Source organism: Pseudoliparis swirei, chromosome 8 (genome assembly GCF_029220125.1).
Source record: "Pseudoliparis swirei isolate HS2019 ecotype Mariana Trench chromosome 8, NWPU_hadal_v1, whole genome shotgun sequence".
NCBI lineage: Eukaryota > Metazoa > Chordata > Actinopteri > Perciformes > Liparidae > Pseudoliparis > Pseudoliparis swirei.
Window position 1 is genome coordinate 19909492 of NC_079395.1, and position 13265 is coordinate 19922756.

Genomic DNA, 13265 nt, shown 5'->3' on the forward strand with positions numbered 1-13265 from the left:
TGTGTGCTGATATGTGTGTTTGTGTGTGTGCTGATATGTGTGTTTGTGTGTGTGTTGGTGTCTGTGTGTGTGTGTGTGTGTGTGTTGGTGTGTGTGTGTGTTGGTGTGAGTGTGTGTGTTGAAACTTGGTGGGAGGGAGTAAGAAAGACTGTCCTACATTTACAAAGAAAGAAATAGTCTAAACGTGACTCTTCTGATGACTTTTAGCCTTCACTTTCACAGCCGGGTCAAATTGACCCGGGAACATCATCTCTGTTATATATACCTGCAGGGGGTGGTTGCAAATACATGATTTTTTATTTTTATTTTTTTTTACGTTGATTACACTAAATAAGGTAAGCAGAAGAAGTTTTATACAGAAAGAGTACTTAGAAGTATTTTTTCTAGATTTTCAAACTTTGAAACAGGTCAATTTGATCCGCAACATAACAGGAGGGTTAAAGAAGCGATTCCTTCTGCATTTGATTCAATACCACGTCTCAATATAATAGAGAACTCCTGGTCTAACTTTAGTCAATCCCAGATTGATCATCTTGTTGATAGTGCCACAGGCTCACTGAGAATGACACTGGACTCGATAGCCCCTCTGAAGAAGAAGACAGTGAGGCAGAGGAGGTTTGCTCGCTGGTATAACCCTCAGACCCGCAAACGTCACAAAAGCTTGAAAGCATATGGCGTTCAACTAATCTGGAAGAATCCCGCTTAGTTTCGCGAGATAGTCTTAAAACTTATAAGAAGGCCCTCCGTAATGCCAGAACAGCCTATTACTCATCAGTAATAGAGAAAAATAAGAACAATCCCAGGTTTCTCTTCAGCACTGTAGCCAGGCTGACAGAGAGTCACAGCTCTGTGGAGCCGAGTATTCCTATAGACCTCAGTGGTCATGACTTTATGAACTTCTTTAATGAAAAGATTGTAACTATTAGAGACAAGATTAATAATCTCTTGCCCTTGAGCAGTGCCAATCTGTCCTCAAGTGGAATGGCCTTGGGAACCGCTGTATGCCCTGGTATATATTTAGATGGCTTTTCTCCCATCAACCGTGACCAATTATCTTCAACGGTTTCTACTTCTAACACGTCTACCTGTCTCTTGGACCCCATCCCGACTAGGCTGCTTAAAGACGTTTTGCCTTTAATTGGCAGCTCTCTATTAGATATTATCAATGTGTCTTTGATAACAGGCCACGTACCACATTCCTTCAAAGTAGCTGTAATTAAACCTCTCCTGAAGAAGCCCACTCTGGATCCACAGGGGTTTGCTAACTACAGACCGATCTCTAACTTCCCCTTCCTCTCCAAGATCCTTGAGAAAGTGGTCGCAAATCAGTTATGTGACTTTCTACATCATAATAGTTTATTTGAGGATTTAGAAAACACCACAGCACAGAAACAGCACTGGTGAAAATTACAAATGACCTCAGCAGATATAGGACTCATCTCTGTACTGGTCTTGTTAGACCTTAGTGCTGCGTTCGACACCATTGACCATGACATCCTATTACAGAGACTGGATCAGTCGATTGGCATTTCAGGCACCGCACTAAGTTGGTTTAAATCCTATTCATCAGATCGATCTCAGTTTGTATTTGTAAACGATGAAGCCTCGATAACCACCTACGTTAGTCACGGAGTTCAACAAGGTTCTGTGCTTGGACCAATTTTATTTACCTTATACATGCTTCCTTTGGGCAATATTATCAGGAAACACTCAATTTTGGGGCGGCTGTAGCTCAGTGGGGTAAGAGGGCCGTCCTGCAACCCCAAGGTTGTAGGTTGATAGGTTTTTTCCTCTCTATATCATGTAAAATATTCACGGTCAAGGAGGTGAGAAATGAATCACAGACAACGTAGTATCTTTGTAAGCTTTGGCCAAAGGGGAAGCTCAGACGCACGTGCTACGAGCACGACGACCTCCAAGACATTCCGCCGAGCACCCCTTTGGTCCAGCCTTTTATTGAAAGCTTAATCACACACACACAACAACAAAGGAGAAGTGGAACTGAGGACAAGTTGACATATTCCTTCCGTCTGGTTCATTATCACTTCCTTATCAGACTCCCCAAACACATAACACAACCTTCGGTGGGAACGCGAGTTCGGGAAGCTCCTCTGATTGTTGAGTTTAAGATACGGTAAGCAATAACATAACATACATTTATATCTCTGTCAGTTCCCTCCTGTTTATGCTATTGCTTATTATTTAAACATGGTCAATAAGGGCACTCATTTGATTTGTCTAATTTCTAAGCAGCATGTGATTTACGTATTTGGGTTAAGCAGTCCAAGCAGAATCATGATTATTCTTTTTTTCTTACACATAATTTGTTAGTAACACCACACCAATCTCTTTGGGAATTAAACTTTTTAGTCAGCAGCTTCACATCAATAATTGTCCGTTCCTTGTGAGGAGTTTTACACAATTATGTCATACAAGCTTAAACCAAAAGTTTACGTTATATTTTCTTAAACGGGAGCATTGACAGGTCTTCCCATGTCATCATACATATGAATATACGCGGTCGTTTCAATGGGCTCCATCCGTGAGGTGAGCCCAGACACCGATGTTAGGGTATTGATTGCTCTGATTGTTATCACACGAATAGACGGGATCACACAACTCAGGACACAGATGACGGTCAACAATCCCGCACCTAACATCGTCCCCGTTTTTATAAGGACTTGCCTCCATGAGCCGTTAAACAGCCAATCATACCAGCTTTCATATGGCCTGGCTTTGTGGTCGGCCGCCATTGCTCGCTGCAACTGATATAGGCGGCCGAGTGCGTCGGTCATGTTCTGGGAGTGGACATCATCAGTAATATACGTACAGCAGGATGTGTTCAGAAGGACACATGTTCCTCCTGTGGCTGCTTCATGATGTCCACTCCTAGCCATGCTCGCGAAACACCCTGCTTGTGCCTCACTCATTCTGCGGGCGTACAAGGTGACCTGATTGGAAGCAAAGGGTAGTTTGGAACACACGTAACAATTAGTTTTGTTGTAGCTTTTTGCTAAAACATGTACATATTTGTACCACTTATTCTTCATCCTTGGGTATTTCTCTTCTTCGTTCTTCCCATCCCATGGACTGTGTTGCATGTGTGTCCATTCTTTCTCTTGTGACAGCAGCGGGTTGGTACCAGCTGCGTCCCTTCTTCCTCGGGACCTCTGGAAACCCTCTTTTGCGGCGTCCTGTAACAGAAAACACAACCAGAACGCGCCTATCGCCATGGCCATGGCCGCCAAGACTCCGATAATGCAGGGCTCCACCCATTTCTCTGCACTTAACTCTGAGTCTGGATGGTCTTCTTTCCGCTCCTTCTCCCTTGCTCCTCTCGTTTGAGTTCCTCGGGACCTCTCGCTCCATCACCCGAGCCGACACCTAAGAGCAGGGATCGTTGGTTTCTTCACTGACGTTGAGATGGCTGTCTTTTAAGCGGACGGACAGCCCCCTTTGAAGTCAGTCTTCCCCTCTGCTCGTGGTCGTCTCGGGATCAGGGCACTGGTCCGGGATTTCTGTAGGGAACAGTTTGCAATGGGAAAGATGTATCCAAGTGGTCCTCTCGGCTATCTTTACAGCGGTTGCAGTCGTCAGAAGGACTTGGAATGGTCCCTCCCAGCGAGCGTCGCTCCACGTCTTTTTCTTGATGACGCGGATGAAGACCCAGTCGCCGACCTGTACAGACATAATGGGGGAGACAGGTGAATCTGGCAAGACATTTGCTTCCCTGACTCCTCTCCCCATCAGGGTCTTCTTCATGTACTCCACTATTGTTTCTTTCTCACCCACTTGCTCTAAATCTGGGTGAGTTAGTGGTAGGCGGTAGGGTCGTCTATGAATGATTAGGTTTCCTTGAGGGTTGTGCTTGATGCATGTCACACATGCTTTACAAAAAAATTTTAAGTAGTTTTGTTCTATCATAGATACCATCCCTCCTGTTGAGACATGGCATTGCCCATGACTCAAAATAGCAACGGCCTTGAATAGACTTCTTTGTAGCCCATAATTTTTCTTTTACTTGGGCTTGTGCCCTCTCTTTTGCTGCTCGGACCCACTGTTCTGCTTGTTTTAGTTCGTGGTGTTTTGATTCGCTGAGTCTGGGTTTTTTGTTTTCTATGGCGATGGTTTTTAGATTTTTACAGATTGTTTCTATCTCAAAAACGTTTAGTTCGCCGGAAAAGCCGTATTTTGTTTTCCATTTTTTTTATTTTATTTTTTCAGATATTTCACACTATCTGAGTCCTGTTTGAACATAAACAATGTGTCGCCTGAAAATTCGCCTTCAGGCTTTCCGTGAGAATTACCCATTGTTTATGGTGTGATCGTATAGTATTAGTACATTTCCTTGTTTCTTTACCCAAACCTGTCAATCTGTGGTTGTCTAATTGAACAGGTCGTGCGACGCTGATTCAATAGAGTCACAGCATTCATTCACAAACAAATATAAACAAACAACGCTAAACAAACACATAGTTCTCCCACAAATATGTATTAGTTCACCACACTTATTTTTACGACGCGTAATCAACCTTTATTTCTCGCAAAAAGGGCAAAACCTTATTTTTTCCGACGCGTAGTCAACCTTTATTTCTCGCAAAAAGGGCAAAACCTTATTTTTACGGCGCGTAATCAACCTTTATTTTTCGCAAAAAGGGCAAAACCATACATACTTTGTCTGGGTCAGTCTCCTCGGTCTTCCGATCCGCCGGATCCCGTCAATCCACGACTGGATCTCCTCTCTGCAGAAATTATTATCCACTGCTGAGCGGTCTCTCAATCCGATGATCAGTCGGGGCCTTGCACAGGTGTCAGTGGCTCCGCAGGAAAAAGAAAAATCCAGCCGATGGGTATGTTGGGATCCGGGTCACGGCACCAAGTTATGATAGGTTTTTTCCTCTCTATATCATGTAAAATATTCACGGTCAAGGAGGTGAGAAATGAATCACAGACAACGTAGTATCTTTGTAAGCTTTGGCCAAAGGGGAAGCTCAGACGCACGTGCTACGAGCACGACGACCTCCAAGACATTCCGCCGAGCACCCCTTTGGTCCAGCCTTTTATTGAAAGCTTAATCACACACACACACACAACAACAAAGGAGAAGTGGAACTGAGGACAAGTTGACATATTCCTTCCGTCTGGTTCATTATCACTTCCTTATCAGACTCCCCAAACACATAACACAACCTTCGGGTGGGAACGCGGAGTTCGGGAAGCTCCTCTGATTGTTGAGTTTAAGATACGGTAAGCAATAACATAACATACATTTATATCTCTGTCATAGGTTCGATCCCCGCTCTCCCCATTAGTTGCAAGTCGAAGTGTCCTTGAGCAAGGCACTGAACCCCCAGTTGCTTCCCTGGCGCATCACTGCAGCCCACTGCTCCTTAATAACTAAGGATGGGTTAAATGCAGAGAACTCATTTCCCCTTGGGGATTAATAAAAGTGTATATTATTATTATTATTAAACTTTCATTGTTATGCAGATGATACTCAACTATATCTATCGATAAAACCAGAGGAGACCAACCAACTCAGTAAAATTCAAGCATGTCTTAAAGACATAAAAACATGGATGACCTGCAACTTCTTGATGTTAAACTCAGACAAAACCAAAGTCATTTTACTCGGCCCTGAGCACCTCAGAGATGAATTATCTGGTGATGTGGTTTCTGTAGATGGCATTGCTCTAGCATCCAACACCACTGTAAAGAATCTCGGGGTTAACTTTGATCGTGTCTTGTCATTTAACTCCCACGTAAAGCAAATCTCAAGGACTGCATTCTTTCATCTACGTAATATTTAAAAAATCAGGCACATCTTGTTTCAAAAAGATGCAGAAAAATTGGTTCACGCGTTCGTTACTTCGAGACTGGATTACTGCAACTCCTTATTATCAGGCTGCTCTTAGGTCCCTCCAGTTGATCCAGAATGCTGCAACTCATGTTCTCACTAAAACTAAGAAAAGAGATCACATTACTCCTGCACTAGCTGATCTGCACTGGCTCCCCGTGAAATCAAGAATCACTATTAAAATTCTTCTCTTAACCTACAAAGCCTTGATTAGTGATGCACCATCATATCTTAAGGAGCTTGAAGTACCATATTGCCCCACTAGACAGCTGCGCTCACTAAATGCGGGGCTGCTTGTAGTTCCTAGAGTCTTAAAAAGTAGGATGGGAGCCAGAGCCTTCAGTTATCAAGCTCCTCTTTTATGGAACCAGCTTCCACCTTCAGTCCGGGAGGCAGACACAGTCACCTCGTTTAAGGTTAGACCTAAGACTTCCCTCTTTGACAGAGCTTATAGTTAGGGCTGAATCAGGTTTGCCCTGGTCAAGCCCCTTGATATGCTGCTATAGGCTTATAGGCTTCTGGGGGACGTTTTAGGATACACTGAGCACCTATCTCCTCTTTTCTCTCTCCTTATGGATGCATTTTCATCTCTCAATCACACATTACTAACTCTGTTTTCTCCCCGGAGTCCTTTTGGCTTCACGTCTCATAGGGTCATCGGACCCTATGATACGTCATAGATCCTATCTGCCTGATGGATCATCGAGGTCTGGGTCGTTGAATTCCTGCTACAAACTACGCCATCGCCCTGTTGAGACTCCGCCCACTCCTCCTCTCTACCTCCATCTGCCTGATGGATCGTGGTGGTCTCCATCGTGGAATATGCCTACTACAAACTATTCATATACTCTGTCATATGCATTGAATGTATTTTCACTCAAAATCTGTCCTTCTGTACACATGACATATATTGCACCTGTCCATCCTGGAGAGGGATCCTCCTCTGTTGCTCTCCTGAAGGTTTCTTCCCTTTTTTCCCCGTGAAGGGTTGTTTGGGAGTTGTTCCTGGTCCGATGTGAGGTTCTGGGACAGGGATGTCTATATGTACAGATTGTAAAGCACTCCGAGACAAATTTGTGAAATTGGGCTATACAAATAAACTGAATTGAATTGAATTGAATCAACAGGGCTATGGCATAGTTGGTAGTGGGCATGGACCACAATCCAGACCTTCATGATCCATGAGGCAGATGGAGGTAGAGAGGAGGAGTGGGCGGAGCATCAGCAGGGCCATGGCATCAGACCCAGCCAGGTCCAATGGACCCTATGAGACGTGAAGTCAAAAGGACTCCGGGGAGGAAGCAGAGTTAGTAATGTGCAATAGAGAGATGACAATTCATCCATAAGGAGAGAGAGAGAATAGGAGATAGGTGCTCAGTGTATCCTAAAATGTCCCCCAGCAGCCTATAAGCCTATAGCAGCATATCTAGGGGCTGGACCAGGGCAAAACCTGATTCAGCCCTAACTATAAGCACTCCCTCTTTCTCCCTCTTCTTCACCTTCTCTGTAAGCACTTAAATAAATAATGATGTAATGATGATGACGGTGCCGCTTTTGATGATGTAGGTGACGAGGACGTCAATGTTTAAAACCTTCATTCGATCCAGAGAACGCTGACTGCCTGATGTCGACAGCGCCTGATATGTGCGTGTGTCCTTGATTGATCTGGGGGGGTTGAGAGGAAATAGAAAAGGGGGGGGTGCGAAGTCACATTTTAAACGCTGGCGTTTCTTGTACTCTGCGTATCGATCTTTTGGAGTCAGTGTTGGAGAGGGAGGGAGGAGAAGGTCAGGGGTCTCTACAGGGCACTCTCTGAGTGTGAAAGGATGGTAAATGGAGGATGTGGTGCACACAGTTGGTAATGTAGCCCAAACGCATCTGGCTCATCATTTCCAGGTTTCCAAAAGTTTCGGTATTGCTCCCAAAATGTCTGCGTAGAGCCGTTTGTTTCAGACTTGTGGTGAGACGCCAGCTTTGTTACCTAGCAGAAGACTCAATGCAATTTCACACACTGTGACTTCAGTTGCAAGAGTGAAAGTAGAAAAGTATTCTCTTTCTGTTTGTCTGTAAATGAGTAGAGGGTTGTTCATTCTTTTTAACGTTATTGGTGACCAATAAAACGGAAAGCATGGTCAGTTTACTTTATGACAGACAAAGCCGGATTAGCAGAACAGTCTAATACCACAAACGGGGAGTAGCCTGAGAAACTTAAGAATTTGCTTCATTCATTGAGTCCCACATTATGTTCGTGTTAGTTCTTCTCTATTGTGTTTGGCCCTGAGTAATCTGCTTTAAGTGACTGATCCATCCTGCTGACTTCATTTTCTGTTGTCATGGAAGCTGGAAGCAGTCGCTATGAGCTGTTAATCTAGAGTTGTCCATGCACAAGGATTAAAGAAATATCCGTGATTGTTGATCCAGGGTTGTTATTTCTCTAATACGTTGACCGTACTACACCATCTAAAGTTTTGGGGATCTTAGCCCCAGCTGTCCCAATCGTTTGCGGCCATTCATCTGAAGAGCTCTAGAACCAGGGCCCACAGCTAATTTGGGCCACAGCCATGGACAAACAATGAAATTCAACATTTACATTAACAAACTGTCTGTCTTTACCCTGTGAAACCAAAAGTAAATGTTAATTTTACTTAAGCAATAAGGTACGAGAGGCAGTACTGTATTGTTGTACTGCCCTCAAGAGTGTTGTTAGGCCTAACACAATCCTGTGTTAAGCCCTTTAACCTCTTACCCTGCAAACACACACTGAGTTAGCATGAGTCACTCTGAGATCCAGACACTCTTAATAAGCCTAATATCCTCCACAGTCACAGACAGGCTGTCTGCCACACTAGTACACGCTGTCTGTGTGTGTGTGTGTGTGTGTGTGTGTGTGTGCGTGGGTGCCTGCTAACCGGCTCCAAGTGTTAGTACAGTCATCTGCGACTATATTATTGATCTGCCAGCAGAATGGAGACAGAACTGTCACAGTTAAGCTCCGATGAAAACCTTCATAGTCCACACACACACACACACACACACACACACACACACATAACAATTTGCCTCAAAGGGCTTTACAATCTATACACATACACACACAAACACACACAATACGTATTCACCTGAATTGAAAGAAGCCGGTTCTGAAGCGTATTGGCTTAAATACAGTGTTTGGAGTAAACTGGAAGAAATACAATGCAAAGTTGCTATGATGTCAAATTTTTTTTTTTTTTGATTTATTGGACTATTTTAAGCAATTATTTATCTCAGAAAATAATTCCCAATGATAGAAACCCGACTGCCCTGATTAATTACACTAAACATTTCAGCCAGAACAGAAGTGACACCTATAAAAGGAACATTTCTAGATTAAACTGAATCACAGAGACCGTGTGAATCATGTAAACAACCTCAAGGCCCCACATCACAATGCTGTCGAAACATGTGGCTCAGGTTGCTATGGTAATATGTGGCCCTATGGTGCATTATATAGAGAAAAGGTAACGCAGGAATCTCACGCGCACAAACCGGGTTCTTTTTGTGCCTAAATCTAACTAAACAATCACTGTAGTGCCACAGAAATAACACACACATTCATGAATGTAATCCTGTTGATATATTTGTATATTCAAATTGTATTGGACACACAGTTGGATCAAAGGAGTGAAGGATATCAGATCTACTGTTGATAAAAAAATACATTCTTTAAGTGCAATCATGACAGTTTCACACACACACACACACACACACACACATACGCACAAAAGGGACTGAGAACACATCATCGGCCATTTTGGCTACAAACTGATATTTTCCTTGATTTAGGGCTGGATGTCTGCCATCCAGTAAAGTGACTTTGATTGATGTTTATAAGTAGACCTGGCACACAGCTTCTGATTGTGTGTGTGTGTGTGTGTGTGTTTGTGTGTGCGAGAGAGTGTTCCCATCAGGCCAAGTCCAAAGCCAGCAAATTGACATTCAGCTAGTTACGAGAGTCGATGGACACGCTGCTACTGCTGCCCCAAGAGTCGGGCTAAACACCGCGCTTTGGGACCAGTCGCCATGTTGTCGTTTTTTGCCGCCAGTGAATGGAAGGTACCATATGTGGAATGCAAAAGAGTGACGCTGAATACGGCTCAATCATACCTAAGTCATCCCCTGCTTTATGGTCCGTTTGACTCTAAATGACCATAATGTACAAAATGAACATCACATTGTATTCAAGAATACTTAAAACTAGGGATTGAGACCATAAACTTATGTTTACAATGTTTACAGAGAGAATCTGAGGGAATAAATCGAGAGAAGTAGAGTCATTTTCTCATAGACTTCTAAACAACCAGAGGAGTCGCCCCCTGGTGGACACTTTAGCATTTGCTTTACTCTGCAGAACCAGATGTCTCACCGTCCTCGTCTTGAGCACAAATCTCTCTCTCTCTTCATTGCTGAGGATCAACTTTTGTGATGTGTACCATGGCGGTAACACAAACAGTTACAGCCCTATTGATGACATAAAAGCAGTGGTGTCTTTTTTTAACAAATGTCCTCTGAGCACTTATCCCAAAGGGAGTTATTGTCTATTGACAGTAACACTTATTCATAGCTCTCGACAGGTTTAATATTCCGGCCCCTTGATAACTGGAAAAGGGGAGGAAGGAGCCCAAATCTGCTTTTGTTCGACTGATGACTGATCACGCCACTCTGAAGTGCTGCAGTCTTAGACTCTTTGTTCCTACACAAAACAATTGTTTTGAATGATCGCACAGCAACCATAAGAGAGAGAGATGTAACACCTTCAACCACTCTTGACATCGCGCTCGGAGAGAGATATTTCTATCCGCGTGATCGGCTACGCGGCAGAGATTATTAATCTGCCGAGAGAAAAGGAGACATGGAGAGAGGACATCTGTCCCTGGGCAGTTCTGGAGAGATCGTCTGGTCTCACACGGAGAAACAACATGTCACTCCCCCCCCTCGTTTAATGTCTGGTCCCGAGTCAAGATGGCCGCCTCCCACAGTGGCAGTCGAGAAAGCCAATCTGACCAATTTAGCGGGTCACGGGATACTTCTGCTTCTCTCCATCTATGTACATTTGTTAGGAGCATGTGGACAGGGCAACGGGAATGGCGAGCTGCGCCTCGTCTAATCCCCTCGATGGGCTGGGATGCGGGGGAGGGGGAAATGAAGCTGCCCCTCCACCACGGCTGAATTCCTGCACGTCAGACCCAGACGGAGACGGATATCTACCGTCACCTTCACCGTCCTCGCTCCAGCTTTTGCCCGCTTACGCTGAGCATATTTTAATTTTAAAAAAGGAACAGCATTTCACACAGAAAATAAGTATATTATCGGTCGCGGCCAGATACGGAGCTCTGCTTTCAGTTGGTGTTGCTTTCCTTTGGTTGATTGCAATCTTCTGCAGTGCTGCTGGCAGCCAGCACATTATTATATATATTTTTGCATTCGCTTCCACCCAAATTGTCTTTTCTCCGCTCCTCTTTTACCTTTACGGATAAGCTGGTCGCGTAGAAATCGTAGAAATCAGAAAACACACTTGCTTCTGGTTTTGATCAACCCATGTCACCAAGATGATGTCGTTCCTCAGAGCCTTCGAAAAAGCATTTGATCCATAAAAATACTTATCCACGTGACGGTTTCCAGTACAATAGAACCGTAGAGCTGAGGGACACTAACCAGTGAGCTGTAGATGCATGTGATACATAGTCCACATTGTTTTCACGTCTTCTCTGGAGACATTGTTATCATAATATATACCTGTGGAGTCTTAGACCACGAGTGTGTTTGTATCACACCTGTTGTGTATACACAAGACAACACTGATCCAGCTCGCCATAGAAATGCACCAACGACGGCGAGGTGAAGAAGATGAAGAGGAAGAAGAAGAAGAAGACAGCTAGCAAACACATGCATGCCCCCAATGCAAAAATCTAAATTGATTATATTTAATTTTTTAAAATAAACTAGGCCTCCAACAGATTAATATATACTTTCTTAAAAAATAAATTAAAATAAATAAATAAAAGATGTTCCCGTACCGTAAAATAATTCAGACGAATCCACAAATTCAAATTAATTGATAAACCAGCTCCAGTCACAGTTAACAAGTTGTCATTGTCAAAAAAAATAAGCCCAGTTGAACTTTATTAGGAGATGCTCACAGTGGACTTTGTACACAAGACCATCAAACCGAACCCCATCCTTAGATGGCGCTCTGAAAATTTAGAGAGATAATAGTTTCATAGTTTCAGTTCGTTAAGTGTAGCTAATTTTAAGGGCCAGACGAAAGGGCCAGTTTTCCTGTTGAGGTCAATTTAGTTTGTGTTCAGAAGTCATGACGGCACAACACTGCGGTAAAAGTTTCCCTCATGAGGTCAGAGGTCAGGTCAGCTACAGAAGCCTTGGCAGACTCTGACTCCCCGCCATCTCATTACACCATCCGGCCATGTATCATGCATCATGCACCATGCGGCCCCTAATCCGGGTAGCACTGTTCAATAGTCTCCCGAGGCTGTTGACATTTTCAACCCTGTTGAATTCCCTCCTCTCTTGAGATACGAGACACAGACGAGTCAAATATCACCTGGACAAAGTGCCAATGGTTAGACCATTGTCCCAACATAATGCGCAATTAGGTGAAACTCAGGTGACCGGGGCAAAAGCACGTGGTGCATACAGAGCGTGCCCGGGGTCCTCCGTCTTTACAGCTCAGGCCGTAATTATATTAGGCGTCCTGAGATGCGCCTATGGCTATCGGAAGGACTGTCTGGCTGCCACCGATGCAGCGGGAAATTCACGAAGGAGTCCTTCAACAATATCTTTGTCCGTCCTGCGTGTGACTACCTGCATTCTTTGAGAATATACAGTGTGAAGTGTGTCAGGTTGTCTTGTAACTCACACGCGAAGCAGCCTCCGAGTGCTGCTCAAGGCTCAACTTTGATATCAAATAGTCAGTCCGGACTCCTTTATGGTCTCCAAGCCGGTCTTAAATCAGCACTCTAATATTAAGAGACTGGCTATCTGTCTCATGTGTAACCACTGGCTTTCTCTGCAGTAACTTTTGCTGATTCTGGAACTGCTTGCATCCGCCGCCAAGCAACACGTGAGTGTAGATATGATATACAAACTTAAATGTTGGGTTTAGCGAACAAATATCACCAAGACCAGCATTAGGAGTATACATCACAAGTCTGTTCCAAAGACTGTAGATGAATGTCAGTAACACGCCAGCTCCCCAAGAGTAAAGCCAAAAACATCTCCGTTGATCCCTGGTGGCTGGCTGCAGTATACGTTATAGATGTATATCCTCCTCCATGTTACCGGAGGCTGAGAAATTGTACCTCGAGTAGGAACATCAAGCTTTAAATTCTCTATTTCAGACATAAATATCTGT

General features: G+C 43.9%; 1 protein-coding gene and 1 long non-coding RNA gene across 2 annotated transcripts in view; one reads left to right on the plus strand and one right to left on the minus strand.

Annotated features, from left to right (window-relative positions):
- LOC130198496 (catenin delta-2-like) overlaps positions 1 to 13265 on the plus strand; it is a 264975-nt gene that overhangs the window by 118969 nt on the left and 132741 nt on the right. The window lies entirely within an intron of this gene.
- Positions 1854 to 5279, minus strand: LOC130198620 (uncharacterized). Its single transcript, XR_008832654.1, has 2 exons — positions 5095 to 5279; positions 1854 to 2079 (listed from the first exon to the last, which is right to left on the minus strand). It is a non-coding gene; the product is annotated as an uncharacterized LOC130198620 (long non-coding RNA).